The 22,395-nt window shown below is 43.5% G+C and overlaps 1 protein-coding gene across 4 annotated transcripts in view; it reads right to left on the bottom strand.

The window, feature by feature from the left end:
* Positions 1–22,395, bottom strand: part of C1QTNF7 (C1q and TNF related 7) — a 52,764-nt gene that overhangs the window by 8,184 nt on the left and 22,185 nt on the right. The window lies entirely within an intron of this gene.

Below are 22,395 nucleotides of genomic sequence, written 5' to 3'. Positions count from 1 at the left end.
TGCTGACATTTAACGATCTCAGTTGCTTAAGTTTGTACTCAGTCATGTTTGAACAGTCCCTTTCATAACTACATTGAATGCAGTCAGATTCTTCAACCACATCTCAAGCCTTCATGAAAAAATAGAGCACTTGTAATCAAGACCAGAAGTTCAATGTGTTTGATTTTCAAAATATCAAAGGAGTGGGAATAATTTTATTTCTCAGCGTCTGACTTGAAACATAGTCTCTCTGGTTCCAGCCATTCCTGGTATTTGGAAGGTTGCTTTTACAAAAAATGCCCTAGAAGTTGGTCAAGGCATGTATCAGTGAGATAGTCTGACTCAGCTGGGGGGAATTTTAACATGAGGGCTGGCAGGCGAGGCGGTTTCACTGCCAGCTGTACCAGAACACACAGATAAATGAAACCTGACAGATTTGTCTTGACAGAGAGCCGAGAAGCTCGGCCAGTTGCTTACAGTTGGCAATTAACATGGAGACAATAATATGGTTGCTTACAATGTAATGAAAAATGGACAGGATTTAACACTGGAAGACTCAGGATACAAGTGTCCCTACACCTTGGGTACAGGCTTCTTTAAAAGGTTTTCTCTATTTTCTTAAATTAATTTTAAAAAAACCCAAACCAAACAAAACAGACAGGACCCATAAACCACAGGATGCCTTCAGGGGTGACCTGCAATTTGCAGGGTTAGCTATGAATCTGAACCGGAGTCAACACGTGGAAGTAGGTAGGCATCTAAAGATGTGGATAGATGCCTAGAGCAGTGTGCCCGTCTCCTTTCAGTTCAGGCAGGCTGCTGCTTCTCGGTTCCTCCCCAGCCCTTGCCAGGAGAATTTCCATCTCCTATCTTAGATCATTCTGTTTTACCAACCTTGCTATGATATAAGAGAAAATGGAGAACAGACTGGGAAAACCGTTTTGGATGACATGGAAAGAGGAAAAACAGAGGGTGTAAAAAGAAAACGTCAGACTGCAGGGCACATGAGGACAACCAAGAACAGAAGTCATAGATTATTGCCATGAGCCACAGGAGATGGACTTCTACTGCCTTGTGCCTTGTGCTCACTTGTGTTCACACCTGGACTTTGTGAATGAAAGTCCATAAAGAGCGCCCATCATGACAGCAATCACTGCACAGGGGTGAATGAAGGACCGACCAGCAAAGTGAGCTCAGGACACACACAGCAAGAACAACTTTGGGAATGTCGCTGGATTTATGGCTGAATGTGTTCTAGTCCCTGGGTGTGGCTTAATTCTCATCCCCTCAAAGTAAATGTCATTTGTTAGGTGATGGAAACTTCTGAAGATGGATTTTCCTTCACACAGTTGCTCCCTTGGTGGCAGCGTATTGTACCAAAGAACAGTGTTCACTATTTAAAAACATAATCATACAGAGAAGAAAACTTCTAGAACCTGAAAGGGACACTCCTCCCCCAGCACATCATTTTCTTCTGGAAACTCATTGGGTGATATCACCCAGGCACTGTGCCTTTCCTGGAACACTGCGGAAAAGTAGGCATCCAGCCAGGGACTACGTCTCTCCATCAAACTGGGCAAAGACCAAAGGAGTGATTTAAATGCTTGGGCAGGACTAAGCTGGTTGATTTCCCCTTGAAGCAAGTTGGGGCAGGCTCCCATAAACTTCTCTGACAGAGGAGCAGCGGAGGCTGTGACCTGGGGCAGGGAGCAGCCGTGTTCAGCTGAGTGGCAACCTCTTATCCCTGTTCTGCTGTACATGGAGGAGGACATCTGTCTGGGGCTTGACACGAGAAATTTTTTTAACACTGCAAATAATCATAGTTGTATTAGCAACATTTTTAAGTGTACCAAGCGTCTCTCTGCGCTGCTGTTGCAACACAGCAAGCCAGTAGCTTGTCCAAGAGGGTAACTGGAAATTTTGCCTACGTGGGCAAATCCCCAGCAAGAAATGACTTGTGAAACACTGTGGTCCCTTCAAAGCAGATGATACTGGATTACACCGCGGTCCCTTCAATCCAGGTGATATTGTAAACAGTCCTTAACATACTGGGGAGTGCACAGGTAGTATAAAGTGTAAATTTTCTAACTTCAAAATTTGGATTCTGACGAGACTGTGGAGGAATAATTAGTTTTTATTTATATGATGCTAAGAAGATGGAAGGCATTGTAAAAGCCCTATATTATGAATTTAATTATCTTATACCACTCTGAACTTTATTACTGAGAGTATATATGTTGCAGCATAAAAGCAGGAATTTCTGAAATGCTCCATTGTACCCAAGCCATGCTCCCAAGAATGCTAGAAATGCACAACAGAGCTTGGATAATACCAGTCCCGAAAAAAACTCACTACAGCTCCCAAGTTCCCTCTTGAGAATCTTCAAAAGATAACTGCACAAGCGTGCATGTGAAAACAGGCGTAGAAAATCAGCATTCTGGAATTAAATATACCTGGGTACGAAATATCTTTGCGGTGCTAAAACCTTTGGGCTGAATTTACAAAAGTTCCTAAAAGTTCCACCTCAGAAAAAGCCCATATGACATTCACACATAGACAATGCATCTGGAGGGGAACTGGGTACCCAAGTCCAAGTGCATGGACCATAAAACATAAAACCTGTGAGGTACCAACTGGAGCATGAGAGGCTGCCGTGGTCTAGGGTTTCTGAAGAGGGTCTCTTCAGGCACACCGGCAGGAGCGGCGCTGTGCAGCAGAGATACTCAGGATGGTAACGTGAGACCCCGGCTGTGCACACCAGCCATGGCTCAATCCCCAGGCAACCTGTAGCCATGCAGATGCTGCCTGCTTTCTTGCAGGACTCCATCCACAGGCCACTGCACTATCCACTGCCCAGAGTTCGCTGCGAGGTCTCCATCTTCTGACCCTTGGTGCACCGTTGGCAAGTTCAGGACCACCAAAGAGAGAACCTCAACATGAAACCAAAGAGTCAAACTTAAGGGGGAAGTTGTGGCTGTGAAGCTGAATCTCACAGAGGTGTGAGTCTTAGGAGGCTGTATCCCATTGGCACACATGATAAATGCTTTTAAAAGCTAAGCCTTACTTTAAATCAGTGGAATTTGAACTTTTGAAAGCCTAAGGTGTTTTGAAAATGGCACCAGAGTTTTGAAGCCTCGTGTGCTTTTCAAAATGCCACCCGTGTTAACGTATGTCCCCAGCCTGTGGGACTGCCAGGCTCTCACATCAACCCTGGTGGTCTTTTCCACGCTGGTGCTCTAACTTGTCAGTACAGGAGATAAAAATCTGGCCTCAAAGTCAGCATAGTTTCCTGACTGTGGCTGTTCTGAGAAAAATCCCATTCTCCTGGAGTGAGTCTACCTCAAAGCTATTACTTCAACAGTATTACTTCTATATTTATACTGGAATAGAAAAAGGAGAATTTGGCCTGGTTTAGCCACACGTGTGATTGTTATGGTTAATGTCAGATTCAGGAGATTGGAGCCAGGAAGATATAAAAATAGAATGAAATTTATGTAATGTCTGCTTTTGGGTAATAGCACGTTTTTTAAGTATGCTTCTTCCTGATTAAATCAAACCTTTAAATAACAACTTGATTTTCAGTGACGTTGACCTTTTTGTGAGCATGAAGGACATGCACATTAGAAAGACAGCTCTAAACAGTTTGGAGCTGTGAAATAAAATTCCATTTAAATTCTATATGGTATGGTATGGTATTTTATCGAAACAAAGACTTGTGTTTCCATAGAAGCACAGAAGGGGCATTGTGTCCTGCCTCCCATCAGTCTTCACAGGAACACCAGCTCCACCCAAGCCCACCCTCTGGCAATCCCGTTGGTACCCAGCAAGCTCTCACACAGGACCTGCAGTTCTAGTTGATGGACCTGATGTTCTACAACTTCATATCTTGTGGAGGTGTTTGTGTCAGGCAAGGGCTGGCTTCTCCTTGGGGCTGGGAGTGATGGAGCTCCACACAGAGCGGCAGGGCAGGTTCTTGTCAGCCAGAGGCTGTCCCATCACCCCAGCAGGGACCAGGGCAGCCTGGAGGCAGCCGGGGGCACCCCCAGCATCCGAGAGCCAGACCAGGATGCCAGCCTGTGGGTGGGGGTCAGCTGGGCTGAAATGGGGTCTTGGACCATAGGCAGGGTGGTGGGACACCCCAGGAGAGGCTGGCAGGGACAGTCAGGGATGTCAGTGCCCTCATGGCTCTGACAGTTTGTGCTTATTCAAAGAGGAATAAAGCATTGTGATCCCAATCTGGCAGCATGGGTCCACTCTATGCATATGGAAATAACAGTTTGCAGCACAAGGCATTCAAAGGTCTGTTAAATTCCGTAATGGATCGTTACTCCTCTCCCCACTGCAGCATTCCCTGAGCCACAGTGCCAACTTGTGTCCTCCAGGATTTGTTCTTGCTTTCATCAGTCTCCTGATGAGAACCATTTCTATGGTGGACTGTTTGGATTTGCAGAGTCTCAGTCTGAGTTGTTTGGTTTTCTTTTTTAATACAGAAACTGCTATGTATTGTGAAGACATAAGTGTCAAACTTGCTCATTCGAAGAAATGTTTGGAGTGTTCTTACAACACATTAAAAAATCTAAAATCTATTATCACAGCTTTTTCTTATTGAAGTGACACTGACACTAATCCTTTTTCCTCTGTATTTCTGACTTGGACATTTCAGGAAGTCAGCTTTAAATCTCCAAGAAAAAAGCTTAAAAGAAAAAGAAAAGTATTATTTATTTGTTTTCTAATTTGTACAAACCTTGAAAGTGAAAAACTCGTGCTGTTCTATAGAGCTCTGGAGAGTCTCTCAGTCTGTTTTGCTAACTACTATAGCCTACTATATATCCTAATTGCAATATAGCCTAACAAGTGTTTTAAAAGAGTTTAACAAGCGTGAGATATTAAGGAGAGGAGAGGAGAGGAGAGGAGAGGAGAGGAGCGGAGCGGAGCGGAGGGGAGACTTTGTCTTATTTTGTTTGACACAAATTTGTCTGACACAAATTCACTTAGAAGAATGACAGTTTTTCCTGTGATACAATAACTTGAATTTGATACACATAATCATTTGTCAGCCTGATTCTGTACACATTGAAATCAAATGCAAATCTCTCTCTTATTAGTGGTGTTTGATCAGATTCACAGAGAGGAAGAAAGAAAACAGAGCACAGAGTTTTCTTTCAGGAGATCCAATTTCTGTTCCTCGATCAGAAATGTCTATTCCATGGCAATTATTTAATCTTACATGCTTCTGTTTCTTCCATCAGTAAAACAACAACATCAATGATATTTCAGGAATAATACTGCTCTGCTGGTGTAAAATCAGGTTATTTCAAGAGCACTTTTCAGATTCTGCTTTTCTTAAGTAATTGTGAACTGCTCTTTTATATTTCACATCAGTTCTCTCATGGGAGATTAAAATGGATGAAGTCAGCATAATTTCTGTATTTTTTTTTTAGTACAGTGCAGATGAGGTCTAGTATCTGATAACTGGTCATTTCTGACTTTGTAGCAGGGCATCAGCCATACTCCTGCTTATCATTAAGAACAAAATTTGGGCCTTGTGTAGTTGGGCATAACTCTATTGAAGCCACGTGCCTTGTATTTATATCTGACCTTGAAGGTGTTCTCTCACTCAAGTTCTTGCAACAATAATTTGACTGTTTTTTGAAATCCATCCTGTCTGGGAAGTGTTTGTTTCCTTGGGTTCCTCCAGGGAACAGCAGGAAGAAGCTGCAGCTGTCAGTCAAGTCGCCACTCTTCCGTAGGAAGGTCTGACCTTTGGCTGATAAGGAGTGGGCTTTACCTTGACTGTGTTCTGCATGTGTGTGATGCTTCAGGGTGATCTCAGCAGGGTCTTCAGGAGATGTAAGCAGGCGTTCCTGGATGGTCCGAAGGTCACAGAATGTTTAGCAACCATTTTAATTTCATTTTCACTTGAATTTGCCCTGATCTCAGCCTGCCAACAAGTCCCACCTAACCTTGAATCAAAGGGTGTTAGAGTCACCCTAGCAGGTCGCCGATCCAGCTGGTCTTCTCCGTACTGATCAAGATGCCACCGGGTAGCAAATAGCATAGACGAGGACATCTCACCCAAATACAGCATGCTGAGGTTAGTCCGTATAGCCAGTAAACATACATTTGGGTGCACCCTAAACTGTGTGGTACTCTGTGCCCTGGGGTGTCTGCTGGGTTGCCTGGACACGGCACCAGAGGGGTTCCTTTGGGGAAGGAGTAAACAGGACACGCAGGCAGCACAGAGTCATGTCTGCAGATGACACCGTCTTGGGGTGCACCTGCAGTGCAAACACAGCCCAAGGTGGTGGTATGTGGTAGGTTATGCCAAAGCATGCATATTTCTTAAAAAGAAAAGGGATGATAGATTACCCTCTTTGCAGTTCCATAATCAGTGAATGTGACTTTGCCTTATTGTGGTATCTAGAGTTTTGCTCAGGCTTCTCACTCAAGTATCTACTGATATAATTTACAATGGCGACAATAAACTCAGTGTTATTTTACAGTTGCAACTCCATGGCAGCTGTCTGCCATGAGCTTTTTTGCATGTTAAACAGAAACCTTGATTTAAATTTATTTCTATAGAAATTCTGGCTAGTCTAAGACAAACAGTGTGCCAGAATCATTTCTAAGATCTGTCCCCCAGAAATTTCCTTATGTAATTGTTAATACAAATAAAATATATAAAAAAAGAGGAGTCATGCGTATTAACTTTGAGTTTCCATTAGGGTAAAGGGTTTTGCAATTTCCACTTTAATGGAAACCTACAGAGATTCAGAATGTATTGACTTGCAAATAAAGTTGAAAATACATAAAACATGGAGAAGCTTTCTCTTGCCTTGGTTAAAGTGACCTTTCCTTTCAGTGATAAAACTAGGTTTTATGGCATGGAATCAAGATATAAAGCTGAAAAAAATTCTTATAATTTAAAGTGTCTCAGATCAGTTCAAGCAGTTGCTTATCCCTCAACCGGGGTATAATTGTATCGCAGACAAGAGCGTGTATGTGTGCACGTCTGTGCACTCACACACATACACATCTGTACCTTTACCAACCCAAGGGCTCCTGTTCTAACGTAGCTCTTTTTCAAGGCCCTGGAGCATGGTGGATGCATTTTCTGTCAAAGATATTATTAAAGATTTTTTTTCTACTTGACTTTGACCGATGGAGTTAATTTTCTTTAATATAGATCTATTCTCTGATGGCCTGAATTAAAGATGCACTTAGATTTGTTTCTAGCTGATAAACAGTAAGCTGGCATGTAATAAACTGTTCTGTTGTTTTTATCTTTGTGATAGGTATCTTCATTGGGCACTGCAGAAAGATCTATTTTGAAATTTGTGATTTGTTTATTGCTTAAAATTCACATTATGTCTTGAACAGGATAATTGCAACTGAAAACTCCTGCGCTCAAACATGACTTCTGTCCTGCTTAGAATTCTCCTTTTCTTTCTGTGAGATGCTGTGATTTCTTATGAGTCTTCTGGTTTTCCTTTGTCTTTGGGAAAGTTTAAATGTATATATGTGCATATATATGTATGCACAGAGACTGTAAAGTTAAAAAAAATGGTTTATAAATTTATCAACTCACAGGAGAGAATATTGAAACCCTTCATTTTGAGACAATTTTATTGGCACAGCTTCTCTCTCATAGTTTTTATCTATTCTGCTTATTTTGTTAATGCATGAAACGAGGTCTCTGCAGAATTTCATAAGGCACTGCTGTTCCTTCTCCATGAAATTAATTGGTGTCACAGTTTTTTCTCCAGGGGCAATTATGACATCATCCATAACAGCCATTTCATTATGTCTCTGTTTTGGGATTAATGTTATATATGAATGACTCTGGTAAATGTGATCAAAAGCCTTTCTAGCCCTGATCCCTCACTCTCTAGCAGCGTCCCATGGCAGGCCCCTGCGCTCTTCCCGAGGATGTGGGAAGCGCGCGGCGATGCTCGCCGGGAGGTTATCTTCCTGCTGCCAGAGCTCTGCAGCTGAGGTCGTCTGAACTGGAGATATTTTCTGAGTCTTTGTTTTCTGTCAGCCTTGCTGGACTCCTTATCCGTCAACTTGGAAAGAGTTTAAACTCTGGCTTTCTATAACATTCCTCATAGGTAGATTTGTTAGATTAATTATGCACAGAACACATTTGTGTCCCTTAAACCTTTTTGTCTCCCTTAAGTCTTTTTAGCTGACAATTTCATTTGATTCCTTCTATTTCTTGCATTGTAAGAGACAGTGATTAAGCTGCTCCTTCATATGTTATCTTTCTTAGAAAAGCAGTAACTTTGGACTCCTTATGATTGCCACAAATATTTCCGTGTTGAATATTTTTCATTTACAATTACAAATGCTAGTGATTACATGGTCCACTACATCGTAAGAGCCATCTGCACTTTTCCTCTACTGCATTAACATTAGTAAGCCAGATTCTGAAAGACATACAAGATCAGTAGGTCTAGCAGCTTCACTGCTTTCATGTTATGTCCTCAGATCAGCGTAAACCCATCGTGTCTAATGAAAACGCAGAAGTACAGCTGCAAAAATGCAGCTGCCTGAGATTGTGTTATCTGGTCTCTGCCAAAGACATACAACATGGGACAGAATCTCCCCACTGTAGTGATCGTCATTCTGCTAGATTTAAAAGCCAAGAAAAGTAGTAAAAAGTAAATATAATGTTTTCCAGGAGACCTCGGTGCCTCTTATAGAAAGAAAAAAACCCTCTGAATTCATCAAAGCTGCATAAACTCTCATGTGTTTGCTACAGACAGCTTCAGGTCAGCCTTCCAGATACTCTATAAAATACTGCTTTCATTGGCACACTTTACACAAAATAATCATGGTTTCTTAATACAGATGTGTCTCATTATTATTCAAAATCAAGTTTGCTTATTTATCTGTTTTAACCACAGAATGACAGATTATACAGACGCTCACTTTGCTCTCCACGAGCAGCCAGCTGAACGCAGCGGTGTCACTGATGGCCTCATGTCCTCACAGCCACAACGCTGGCTAAGTTACGGGGTGATGACATTCACCATTCCTTGTCAGGGGTGCTCTTCTCCTCCTCCTCTTCCTTCTCCTCTTCTTCCTCCTCTCCTCCTCCTCTTCCTTCTCTGCCTGCCAGCACAGAGCTCCCCTCTCCTTGCCAGGTTCCTGACGCTGCCGAGCTCTCCTCCCAGCATCAGGAGCATAAAGGTCAAAATCTGTCCCGCTCGCAACAGGCGTATGTGGAAAAGACCCTTTTTCCCTTTGTTCCCTGTCTATTGGGATGCAGATTCCTCTGGGTTTTCCCTTTAACAGCCAGACACTGAGGCTGGAGGTGAGGGGGAAGGAGAGACGCAGCAGCATGTGAAGCCCAGGGGCCACCAGGGCCATCCTGATGTGCCTCTGTATGTCCCTCCCGATTGCCACCATGTCCACATGGGACAGAGAGAAAGGGGCGCCTGTCTGGAGAGCAGCGTGGTGGCAGGGAGGTGGCAGTGTGAAGGCTTGTCCCCCTTGCATGATGCTACAGCTGGCCGAGGTGAAAGATGGCTGGAAAATGTCCTTAAATGGAAATCTCAGATGTGGAGCTTGTTTTTGTTGCCAGAAGTCTGGCCGAAGTACTGTTTGCTGCAGTGAATGTTCAAGCTGTGGTGAGCCCAGATAGCATAGTCCCTTCTCCCTGTTTGAGCTCTATCTTCAAACCACAGCAGGGACGCAGAATGCCAGCAGTTACAGAAGAAGGACCTGTCGGAAGGTCACGGGGTGTATGGTATAGCCCCGAGCCCCCATGCACTGCCGCTGCCCTCCCCTTGTTTGCGGACTGTTAAAGACTAGTCCTTTCTTTCCGCCCCTGGACACAGAGATGCTGTGCAGGTGGTACCACTTGCGCAGGAGTAATCGCAGCCAAAAGAGCCTCGTCTCCAGAGGCCCTCGACTGTGGAGAAAGGGCAATAATGACTCACCGCCTCTTAGCAAATGTAGTGAGTTTGGCAAAAACAAGGATCCCATTAAGAGAAGAGGTTGTTCTGTTTTGGAGTTTCATCTGTAAGCTGTGGGGCTGCTTTTTTCTAGCCTTTTTTAAACTTTTTCTGTTTCTGCCCTGTTGGTGGGTGCCACAGCGAGGCCGTCTGCAACTCTTTCTGTGCCCAAAATCACAAAGACCTGGAGGTGGACGGGCAGCTGAGGTCTGCTGCATGTAGTGAGTGCATGGAAATGATGCTGCTGCTGTTTCCAAATGACAAATGGTCAGTAGCTCCTGGGTTTTGCACGGCTTCGTTTTGATATCTCTGAGGGAAATATGAATTTAGTCAGAGAATAAAGCAGGAGGTGGGATGGGTCTCTCTGTGATAAGCAAAGGGGGAGTTTGTGCTCTCGTCTGGAGGAACATCTGCTTTCCGAGAGCAAGAGGGGGACAGGCTTGGTCAAGGAGCAGCAGGACATGGCTGAGGCTTCTCAGCCTTCTGCAACAGCAGCTAAAACCCACAGTGGGGAGAGGCCAGATGGAGGCGTCCCTCTTGCCCGTGAACTTGCACCACTTCCCAGAAACAGCAGACAGCTCAGGAACCCCAATATCCCCCCATCTATATATATCCCTATTTATTTACCCTCCTGGTCTATTCTGAGTACCAGGAAAAGGCCAGGGGAACATGAAGTCCAATCTGTTTGATGAGTTACCAATACTATCCTCTCCATAAAGACAACAGAAATTGTGTGAAGGGCATCTGTTCCCCTCTGCTCATTGCTTGCCCCTTGCTGTCTCCTGTCTGTGTCTGATAAAGAAGCTCCAGCGTATCAGGGGGGTTTAACACTCACAGTCTTCCCTCATTCTTCTGATTTACCTTTACAGCAGGCTAAAGCTTGTAAACCTTTGACTCCTGCTTACAAATAGACAGCCTGGATAACATTAGCAAACATAAACAGTACTCTCCCTGAAAATCCTATTTTAAACACAGATTTGTAAAGACCAATTTTATCTCCACCATCTGTAACTAGTTAAAATTCCGATTGTTTTTCTTAAAAAGGATTTTAACTATGGATAGTAAGCATGAGGTAGATTAAAAGTAATTTAAATTGTAGGATTTTATTAGGAGTTTAGGAAAAATCTATTAGAGACTTGGGTTATCTGCAGCCTCCAAATGGTGCTGAAAAAATGATGGTGCTCTCAGTTGTCATAGATGATTTTTTTCTTTAATTTGTATAATATGTTTTTCCAACATTCATGCACAAGCTTGCATTGTTTTTTCTTCAAATAATTTAGTTAAATAAATGCCAGATTCTCATTGGATGCCTTGATTGATCTAGAATCAATCACTTTATTTTTATTTGGCCTAAGCTGGAATAAGGAGCTATATAAACTAAGGATGTAGTTGGACTCTTGATGCAGAAATGCATGTACCGATTTAAAATGTAACTATCCCTCTGCAGTGTGTTACTGCTGCTCTGCTGGGGCTCCCTTTCTTTGTAGATCAGCCACTTCTACAGGCAGTTTAACCCATCAGACACTGCGTTTAATCATATGGGGAGCATTTGTATGCTTTGCTATCCTGTACCGTTGTGTAGGGGAACATAAGAGCCAGGTGGGTAAGAAAGGCAAGAGTTTCCAGATAGTAAGCGTCTGACCGGGGCATGGTGCAGTGTAAACCATTCCTACACTAGCTGGACCCAATGAAATTGGCTGTTTCAGCTGAGACACTGGGCTTTGCGTGGCCGCAGGCACACGTTCCTCCTGCTGCCCTTTCTGCAGCTGTGGCCACCTTGGGCGGGAGATCTCAGCAGGTGGCAACTTCGTAAAACACCTCATCAGGACTCACCAGACTTATTTGTCAAAAGTTTTAGATGCTAGCGTGGCTGATACACCCTCCTTTCCTTCTGGCCACTTTGCCGTTGGAGCAGGTGAAAACAATTTTTATCCAGCACTGTTGTTTGCTAGGTGAAAGGGAGCCAAAGAGCTAAAAGTGTCCAGATGGATGCTTGTGCTGGTCTAATTAAATCAGTTTTGAAACATATCTTTAGGCTGTGGACAGATGTTCATTTTGTAGAGAGCTGTGCCAGATGAAGATTACAAGCCACACCGCTGGAGGTTATTGCCCTCGCAGCCCTGCCGGCACAGCTGTCCCAGATCCTCTTCAGCTTAAACATGGTGCAGACATGCATCTCAGGTAGTGACGGCTGGAGAGGTCATCGCCGTCCTGTCCATGCTGGCTTCCCTGGCGCAGCACCAGCTTGGCTGGGCACTCCAGAGTGTGTCTCCTGGCCTATTGCAGTCAAAGTGAACCAGGTTGGTTGTACAGTGGGAATAAGAGAACTCTTGTTTGCTGTGGTCTGTTGTGTTTGACAAGGAGTGGGGAGCCCTACCTGGCCAGGGGACAGTGGGAGCACAGGGGACAAGCTTGGGTTGGCACAGCTGGATCTGGAGGAGGCCATCGGTCTGAAGCCCTGCTGTGCTGGGGTGGGAGCAGAAACGTGTCCTGCTGACAAAGCCGTGAGGTGAAGAGTGTGGGTGAGGCGTTTTGGAGAGTGGCAGGGGACTCAACTACTTTGGGCTGCTCGCTTCCCAAGGTCTTGGCATTGGCTCGAGCTAGGGCCATGAGGGTTGTCAAAGGATTGTCAAAGGCAGTCCAATCCAAACAAGGAAGCTTTTCTCATCAAGTTGTTATATTTTTACCAAATGTGTTAATGTGTGTACAGACAAAGTATGACACAATGTTGACCAAGTCTGGTGAGCTGCAAGCTTCACTTGGCCAAAAGTCTCTTAGCAGACGGTATTTAACTTTCTATGTAATACTAAAGTCAGCTGTGAACAAATTGACATGCTTTTCATGTCTTAAACCCTATCTACATTAGGAACTATCATATTCATTCTCATGACAATTCGGAGTTAAAATGTATTAGCTTAAAAGCATCTTAAATGCCTTACAAAAACATCTATGTGGCCATGATCTTAGGTGTTGAGCTGACCTATTTTCAAACACACAGAATTTATGATTTCTTCCTATTGTTCAGTGGTTGCTTATTATTAAAGAAGGCAGGTAATGCTGTTGCCACTGAAAAATATCACTATTGCTGATGGTGCTGTCTGGCTTTCCTTAACTCTCCAAGCCAGTTTTTAATTAAGCATACATAAAGCGGTCCTTCCTTACTGCCCTTGCTAGGGGAGTATTTCTTTCGATTGCACTTTTAAAGATCATACAGAAATCAGTCCCTGTCTGTGTTTTTTGAGAACTGAATCCAAAAGGTAGCTGAAAATAACCCCAGGTCCAAATCCCATCCCCAAGTTCCTTCCTGCAGGGACCCAGTGGTCAACCTGGTGGAGCAGCCAGCTCTGTTCTCCAAGGCACCCGGTTGCGTCCATCTCCTCAGGAAACAAATGACTAACCTTCTACGTATATAAGCTACTATTATTTATCAGTTGTTTCATCAGTCCCCACAGTTTCCTTCACATTCTCCAAGCAGTGAAGAAACCGTATTCCCTGTTCCATGGAAACACAGCATTCGTGTAAGCCGAGAGTGCTCCGGAGAATATCCATTTACTTAACACTGTTTTCAGGCCACTTCTTACTGCAGCTTTCCAGAGTTTTAGCAGCACAGCTTGCAGCCATCCAAGTGAAACACCAGTACGAAGAGCAGCAAAAGAAAGGGAGGCACATGCAGCCCTAATTGGGGCAGGGATCATCAGAGCAGGAGCTAGAGTAGCTGCGGCGCCTTTGCTGGGTGGCACCCTGGGTTTGAGCTTGGCATTTCATTTTCTATGACCGCTAGATGGCATAAAAAATGCTGTTGTAGGCTTCAGCCTGTTCCTGATAATTATCAAGTGTTGGGGTCACGCTGCAGTTAAAGGGGATACCTACGTTGCTTTAATCAAAGGCCTATATTAATGTTTATCTTAGAGGCAAAAATATATCGGTAGGAGTCATCCTATTGAGTGGAAATCAACCTTAGCAGCAAAATTCAGCTTCAAATAGCAAGGACTGCTGAAGTCAGTGCCATTCTCAGGTGGAGAATAACAAAGCAGATGATGAGAGGGCAGGAGGTTGACTCTGCTAATTGCATTACAGGACCACGTGCTAAAAAAAATCATCAGTTCTTACCTTGGTCTTCATAATGGTTCTCTTTGTAGCTTTGGGCAAATCACATAACTTACTTAATTTCTCTGTTTCATATGAAGGGTGATGATTTCCTGCCTTGCAGTGGTGCTGGAGCAGTTAATTAATGGTCCCAAAGCTCAAATGTAGAGAAGAAAAATACTAATGACTCCTGAAAACTACTTGTAAGGAAGCGCTATCCTGGTCTGTCCATCCTGCATCATCCACCTATTGCTGTGCCACTGTCATGGTTGTAATAAGATGATGGAGTATGGATAGATTTACAAAATACTGAAATAAATGTTGATGAATACAGCTGAAAGAAAGGAAAACCACCAAAAGAAATGGAATAGTGTTTTTTTCATTCCGTTTGCGGTATAATTCATTATGGAAATTTCATGGTGAGTGAAAACAGCCTGCCTGCTGCTCTCCAAAACAGCCTGATGGATGGTGGCTTGTGTGTCCTGACCCCCACTCTCCGTCCAGCTTCCCTCCAGCTGAGGGCAGCTTTCAGTTCAAATCTGAAGCTCTGGTGCAGCCTCTGGTTCAGTTGCTTATTCATAATTAAAACTGCTGGTAACTCGGAGTGCTTTGCAGCTGCTGTGAAAGGTAATGTCTCTTGTACATCCTCAAGATCAGGATCTTTGGTGATTTTACCGCTGAAATATGCAATCTGATTATAATGGCTTCTGATACTGCCAGGCCATAAACAAAGACATTTCTGAATGCTGTTAGGAGATAAATGAAAAGAATAGGGAATCCATTGTATATTAATAGTGAGTGGGGGAATCTCGCCACAGCAATTGGTATGACTGCTGTGGTCACGAGATGACGTATTTCTTTTTACTCTTATCTTTATTGAGTGTAGTGGATATAAATACCCTAAGGAGAGCCAGAGGCTTTTACAGGGTATAACAGGAAGTACTTTTCATCATTTAGAAAGACAGGGTTTAAAGGTTCAGATAAGGACAGTACTGAAAAAAGAGAATTTGGCATGATATCCCTGAGAAAACAATATTGCAACAATGAACAATGATATTCAAGTATGCCTTATACGCTGGTTTCACTGCCAATGAAAAGAGACTGACTGTGTGTCTTCCCATAATCACAGAGGGTATTTATGGCATAAATGTAATTTTTGGTTTATCTGAAACTGAGTTTTATCAGCTGTCCTTTAGCAAACTGAGGAATCAGACCGTGAATGAGAGAGACATGAAAACTGTCAGACCAAAACACACCCAACAAAAGAAATGATTACTGATTGGCCTTGAAGAAAGCTGAGAAAAACAATTTTCATAACAAAAATAAGACACTGAAGTGCTGTAACTGCAGTGCCAAACTGATTTCCAACCACTCACAAGAGTATCGGCTTTGTTTTTCCAGTGATAAATTTAGGTTTTCCGCTTGTCCCCACTGCACATTTTAGTGATGATGTTGGAGACTTTTCAATTTCCATTTAAGATTTTAAACAGCAAATAAAGTTGTCCTGGCAGCCTGTGGGAGAGCTAATGTGATAAACAGAAGATGTGTAGAAAATGGTTTATACAGAGGTTGAGTTTGGGTTCAACACTGAGCCCTTCTACTCTCTCCAAAGCTGTGCCACAGACAGGTGACAGTGAGTGCTGCGGAGTCTCAGGAGCAGCCAGCAATCCTTCACAGTGACCAGAAATCTGAAGAGGTATTTTATCAGCTTGTCTCCTTGTTCTGCCATGGCTGTGGTGCCCCTGTATCTGGTCCTCACCAGCCGCCATGCATGACCCCAGGTGGAGGAGAGGCCGTATGGCAGCTCCTGTCCCCTGTAGCGACCTGCAGGATGAGCAGACCCAGCACGTGCTGTAAAACCTGCAAACCCGAGCAAGGCCAGCCCAGCTGCCTTCGTGCACCAGGTGGGTGCGGAGAAGGCCCTCGGGTCTTCTGCAGGAGCCTGCTGTGATAGAGGAGATGGGTCGGGAGGAAGACAAGGAGCAAGCAAAGGCTGGTGCTGCCCTGAGGACTATTGCACATCCCTCCAGGAGAGGGCTGTGACCCAGGCTGATGTGGGTGTGCTGCCATTTGGTTATCCCTTGCACTGAATATGCTGCTATGGAAAAAAGTCTCGGGTTCCAGCTTTGGATCCTAACGTCATGATCCTTTGGGACCCATAACTTGTCCTCCCTCCTAGCCAGGGCTTGCCCATGTTCGCTAAGCAAGTACAGCCCTCCCTCCCTGGCCAGAGACTGTGTGAGGCAGTTACCTATGATGGCAACCTGCAGAAAGTGTTTTATGATCCTAAAACCAAACGCTTTATATAGGAAATATAATAACATGCCCAGCAACAGTACTAAATTTTCGCCCTTAGCATCATTTTGTTCCAAATAATTAGTCTTCTGATACTGTTTTTCTCCGGATACTGAAATATTGGTATGTTGTTACTCTAAATAGATCAACATGAATCTCAAAATAAGACCATAATAAAGCAATAACAAATTAGAGATGATTTTAGTTTCCAAAAAAAATGATCAAGCTGAGACTGAAAGTTGGAGAATTAAATGAAAGGGAAGAAAAACACCATAAAGAAGTACAAGCATTTGACAAATAGCTAGTAGACTTAAGAGATTCCCTTATTTTTACTGCTCAGGGAATTTACTTATTTTCCCCATGTAGAACATGCACAATACCTTATTTAGTAATATTTCAAGAAGCTTTTTTAGCATCTGGCATTGAACATAATTGTTGCAATGCTCTGGCAGCATGCTACCCTGTAAAGCTAACACATTAGCATGCCACTGAGATGGAAATAAATGGAGAAGGCAGAAGAAATTTTCAGTGCGAGGTGCAGCTCCTCTTGCCTCCAGTGCCATGGAGGATTCCTGCTCTGATGTCATTCTCCTGCTTCCTACTCCTCTGACTGAAAGCACAGGCATTTTTTCCCTCCTTCTTCATTTTTTGGGGTCAAAGGGTTGTCAACCTAAAGTACGTTTCACATTGTTGCAACGCATGAATATGTGGAAGTAGTGATGTGAATCAAGTCAGGCTTGTGCACTGGGTTTATGGGATTATGCAAGCTGTAAGCAGAGAAGCTGACCTGGATCAAGCCTTCAGTATTTTCTGAACTATCTTTAATGGAACGAGCAGAACTGGATAGAGCCTAATAATAGGCACAGAACATTTTTCTATTTGAGTTTGCTACAAAAGTTGCTATGCAACTGATCTTTAAGTAAAACAGTTTTCATTAACAGTTGTTAAATGTCACCCTGAATGGTATTAACAACATCAATGCAGAGATCAAATCATTATTATCAACATTTCTTATAACAGGCTAAAATTTTGCTGATATCCTTTTCACAAAGGAGATAAAGTAAATTTCTATTCATGACATAATTGCTGAATGCTATGGATTCTTTTTCTTTCAAAACTCTGCAGGAAGTATTTCCAAATATAGTAGTGTATTCTGGGGTTAAAAAGACAAGACTAAGAAGATCTAAGATGACAACAAAATACTATTACAAGTAAAATGAGAAGCGCCAAATACTTCATGAAGTTCACTAAAGACTTTGCAATTGCTGTTCATTTTCATGGCCAAGGTGCTCAGCAATTATGGCGACAATAGCAGAAGACCTAAAGAGGTAGGATAGAAATGAAGGAAGAAAATGCATTTTTAAATAATCCTCAATAACATTATTATTGGACTCTTAATAAGCATTCAGATAGGTTTTAACACACTGTGTGTGTTGTCCATTTTCACTGGGATGTAATGTAAAATCAGTGGGCTGAATTATGTTCTCATTGGCGCTGGTGTAAATCCAGGGTAAGTCATTGGACTACATCGTGGTTATTTCCAGTTTTCCAATGAGTAACCAAATAGAAATTGGTCCAATGTTCCTTGACTCTCTCTTCTACTCCCTTGTATACGAACTGCTCAGAAATAAATCACTGAGAATATCCCGCTGACTCCGCTTGTTAATAGGAGGAAAAATAACACCACAATGTTTTTTCCCATGTGCCTTAGTAGACCACCTCTCAGGATGATCATTGCAAAGTACTGCCAGCCTCAAGGATTCTAAGAAAAATCAAGCCGGTGGGTCTGGGGAGCAGAGGGAGCATAACTATGAAACTGGGAGCTGCCTGCCACCCAAAGGAACACCCGGGGACGAGGAAAGTGACATGAGAGTGTTTGATCATGGTCGGCTGGAAAATAAGGAGGGCGACAGAGAAAGATGTGAAATGAGTGGAAACTCCCACCGGAGGCCTCCAAGCGTAAACAAAGGTCTCAGTGGCAGAAGCAGGAACTATTGGTGTTCAAAAATACAAGGGCCAAGTCCTGTCCTGTCCAATATAGGAAAGAAAAAAAAGAGTGTCTGCCTGCCTGGGAATGCTGTCATCCAGCTCACACATTGCCGTGCTTTAGTCTGGCACATACAGGGTGCACTGGCTGGGGACGATAAACCCTCCTTCTACCCCACCAACTAAACATGCAGGAATGTGATGTGCAGGCTTTTATCTTATTTCCCAGCAAACCCTCAGCCTCCGTGGGACATACTCATCATTGCCCTGCCGTGTAAGTGGACATGCAGTGGAAGAGCGCGGTGGATACAACACACAGGAGAGGAACCATTTTGTCCTCAGTCTTTAAAAAATGATGCTGCAGCACAGTCCAGAGATTAACTGGGCCCTATAGAAACAGCATGACCGAGTGGCTGCAGGCAGACATGGACCTTTGGAACTTCATTACCACAGATCTGCTCCACCTTCGGCGACAGCAATGGCAAAGCGAAGGCGCTGTTAAAGCCCAGACCTGGTAGAAGGGCTTTGCATTCCTAAATGATTGAATCAAAAAGCAGAGCATAAACCCCATAGGCAACACGCCTTGCACGAGGTTTATTTTTACTGTGTGAATTCAAGCGCTGGAATGTCCTGTACCGATTCCAGAAGGGTTAACGCTTTCATGCCTCACAGCCTGGCCAGGCGGGACACCCAGTGCTGCGGGTACGGGCTGTATACTCATTTTTCTGATACCTCAGTCACCAAAACAGCTGTGCCCTCCCTGCCTTTCTCAGCTCACCATTCCTTTGGGGACTTCTTGAATTATTTCTCCCACACATCTTCTCCTTCCCCTTCCTTGTCCACTCCTGTTCCAAGAAACTTTCACAAATGCCAGCCAACAGAAGTGTTTAGTCTTATTTCTCCAGCTGCAGCTTAGCTGACATATCTCTGAAAGGGGCACGTAAGAGGTGCATGGTATAGTTGGCAATATATGGTATGGTTGCTAATGCCAGCCGTTGTGCCATCTTTTTGAGCCTAGCTCCCTGGTTTAAAAGTAATACCAGGCTGAAGAGGAAGATCCTTCACTACCAGTTCCAGGGCATGGCTGGAAACATGTAAAGGAAGGTGCTCTGTCATTTCATAAGGGGAAATGCTATTCCCTTCTCCCCTCCAAACCAGCGACACCACTGAAACAGACGAGGGCAGGAGGGGATTGCAGCCAGGCTCGCAGAGGGCAAGATGCTCAAATGCAGCATGGCCGAGACCTGCTGCCACCCAGCTCACAGCACCAACTGGGCTCCCCAGCCTGCTGCTACTGGGCCCGTGTGAGCCCAGATGGACAATTTTTTCTTCCTTACCTTGGCAAATCAACACTTCATGTTCACGGTTTGTTTTTTCACTTGGGGAAGCATTGCCTTGCATTACCTTCATGAGTCAGAGACGCTGTTTTAGTTGCTCAGAGCAGGGCTAAGCAGTTAACAGCAATGCGAGAAGCCACTCGTACTTATGAAAGGCAGCACTGCAGGCAGCTGCCTGCTTATGTGCTTCCTGGAAGACTTCAGAGAAAGTGGGAAACGTTAGAAGAAACAACATTTGTTTGCTACAATCTGCTTTTGGCTGATCTTACAAAAAATGTACACTTTAACCGGGGCTTTAAGGTCCTACTGCTCCGCAACCATGATCACCTCTTCTAATGCAACTTTTAAAGCCTTCGAAAGATGGTAAAATAGACTATGTTGTGTTTCATCCTGGGCTTTCTTATGTTCCTTTCTGATGGAAAAAACTAAGAGGCCAGTACTGGAAAACTCGTTAAGTGATATGACTTTTTCAAGGTCTGCTGTCATGTCATTTAGTTGGCTTTTAGTTTTCTCCAGTCTATGCCGCTTTGGCAAATGAGCAGATTGAGACAGTCCTGGTGCCATGTAGACTTCCACATTGCATCTCCATCCCATATAAGGTTCTTTTCTCCAAAATGTTCCAGTTCTCTTTCTAAAATAATTTTGATATCACCAAAGTCTCAGCCTAGGCAGGGACTTTGATCAACTTCTATTTGAAGAGACAAGACAGTTAAAATGCAGAAGAGAGGAAGCATTTGTTCAGGAATCAAGGCACAGACCAAAAGAGCTTGCTCAAGGGCACAGAGGAACTTTCCAGCAATGAAAGACTTGAACACAGGTACCCGCTACATAGCTTTACTGGAGAACTCTTCCCTTCTCCAGAGAAGCAATAAAACACGACAACTGTGAACTCATCATAACCTCAGTTTAATTTTTAAGCGGATGTGTTTTAAAGGGAAAAAGCCCACGAGTATCTTCTTCAACCTTCACGATCCACGGGCTCCGTTTTCCTCTCACATATGAGTGAGAATTAACATTTCTGTAGTTCTAATGAGAGCCCATTACTCAGTGGCATAAGCCCATCTCAGCCACAACCACAGATCTATACCGAGCACAGCAAATTTATTCATTAGATTTATCCTATGTTTATTAACAGCGCAGCTTAGAAAAAGACTCAGTGACAAAAGCCATCTGGAATAAACATAATGGAAAACAAACAATGTAATATATTCCATCACTCCAGCCTAATTACACTGTTTGGTGCAAATACTATCAATCCAAGTGACAATTTACAAGCCGAACTCTTATTAAAGGGAAAAATGAGCTGTGTGTGGAAGCACAAATCAAAGTAACTAATCAACACAGACAACACGTTCAGGGATTTAAGAGCCAAGGTGCAGTAGTCTTTTATTCCTCCTTGTTTTCAATTTGGGAGACCGGCTGTGATGTTGCACTACATTATACATTGTAGCTACCTATGCAACATTGGGGATGTCTCTGGCTGTTGTCTTATTTCTCATCAGCTACAGCCTGTAACTTTTAGGCTTAAACACTTTTCTTGTCCTATCATTTAGGCTGGGAGCAAGCTACGCTGTCCCAGGCACCAGCTTTCTTTTAAGGTAATTCTCCTATTTTAGGTTATAGTGAAAACTTGAAATTAAGGAGAAAGTTAGAAAAGGCTGGAGTTAGCTAAAAGCAATGCAAAATTGATCTAAAACAAGTTCTTATTGAGTGAATTGGTTCAGCAAGAGGAAAAAGAAAGAGGTCTCTCCCTCCCATGCAAGCATCTGAACAACACATGGCGGCTGTCCATGATCTGTTTCAGTTTGGAAGCTGGAACTGGACTCATTAGATGCATCTGGTGTCCCCAGGGAAGCAAGAGAAAACACTGGCAGCAATGAAGAAAAGATGGTAGAAGCCATCTGAAGCAGAAATTAGCCAACCATCCTGTCTGCATTAAAGCATGAACTTCAGGAACAGCATTAGGCACCTGCATGAAAGCTGAGCCCTCAAAGACATAGCAAAGGGATGCAGAGCTACGACACGTAACACACTGTCAGTTTAGGGAAAATACACTCATAATCTGGAAATACCACCTCAGGCCAACTGGGAAAACTTAAGACCTCATTACAACAAGGGGCAACAAGCTAGCATTACAGTGAAATCAATATGAACAAATATACACACAGCCCTGACCACAGAAATGTGATCATAACTTCCATAAATGTTAGCAAAACATGATTTATGTAATCCTACACTGAAATATTCCCTGTTAGTGAGGGGATGCTGAAGGATTTTTTTTTTAACTCTTTCTGTGGGAATAAAACAGAGTGAGAAAGGGCTACACTGAGGGGGTCAAAGGTGTCGAAAGACCCACATGTCACTTTATCTGCCATAGGGAGGGAGATCACCAGTCATCATCACCCCATGTGCAGAAGTTCCTCTCTCAACCTTCATGTCTCTTCCTTGCCTGCAAGATAAAATGGATCCAGGGTCCTTTCAGTTTAGAAATAGCCACGTAGCTTAAAGACCTTCTCTCATGGGATTGTCTTGGAAACAACGTTCATCTCATGGACAGGCATTTCATATTTCTCCCTGAGCTGTTTTTTTTTCTGGAACAGGGTCTAGTGCTCTGTTTCAGGGTCCATTAGGCCCTGAAACATAGCTTGTTCCCAATCATAGCATAGGCTTATTCTCAACCAGAAGGCTGATAATGAGCAAGCTTTTGTCATAGCTCATGTGTATGAAAAATGGCCAAAACTCTATTTCTA

The sequence above is a fragment of the Larus michahellis genome, chromosome 5, assembly GCF_964199755.1.
Source record: "Larus michahellis chromosome 5, bLarMic1.1, whole genome shotgun sequence".
Taxonomy (NCBI): Eukaryota; Metazoa; Chordata; class Aves; order Charadriiformes; family Laridae; genus Larus; species Larus michahellis.
The sequence above is the reverse complement of the archived record's forward strand: the minus strand, read 5'-3'. Positions and strand labels throughout refer to the sequence as shown.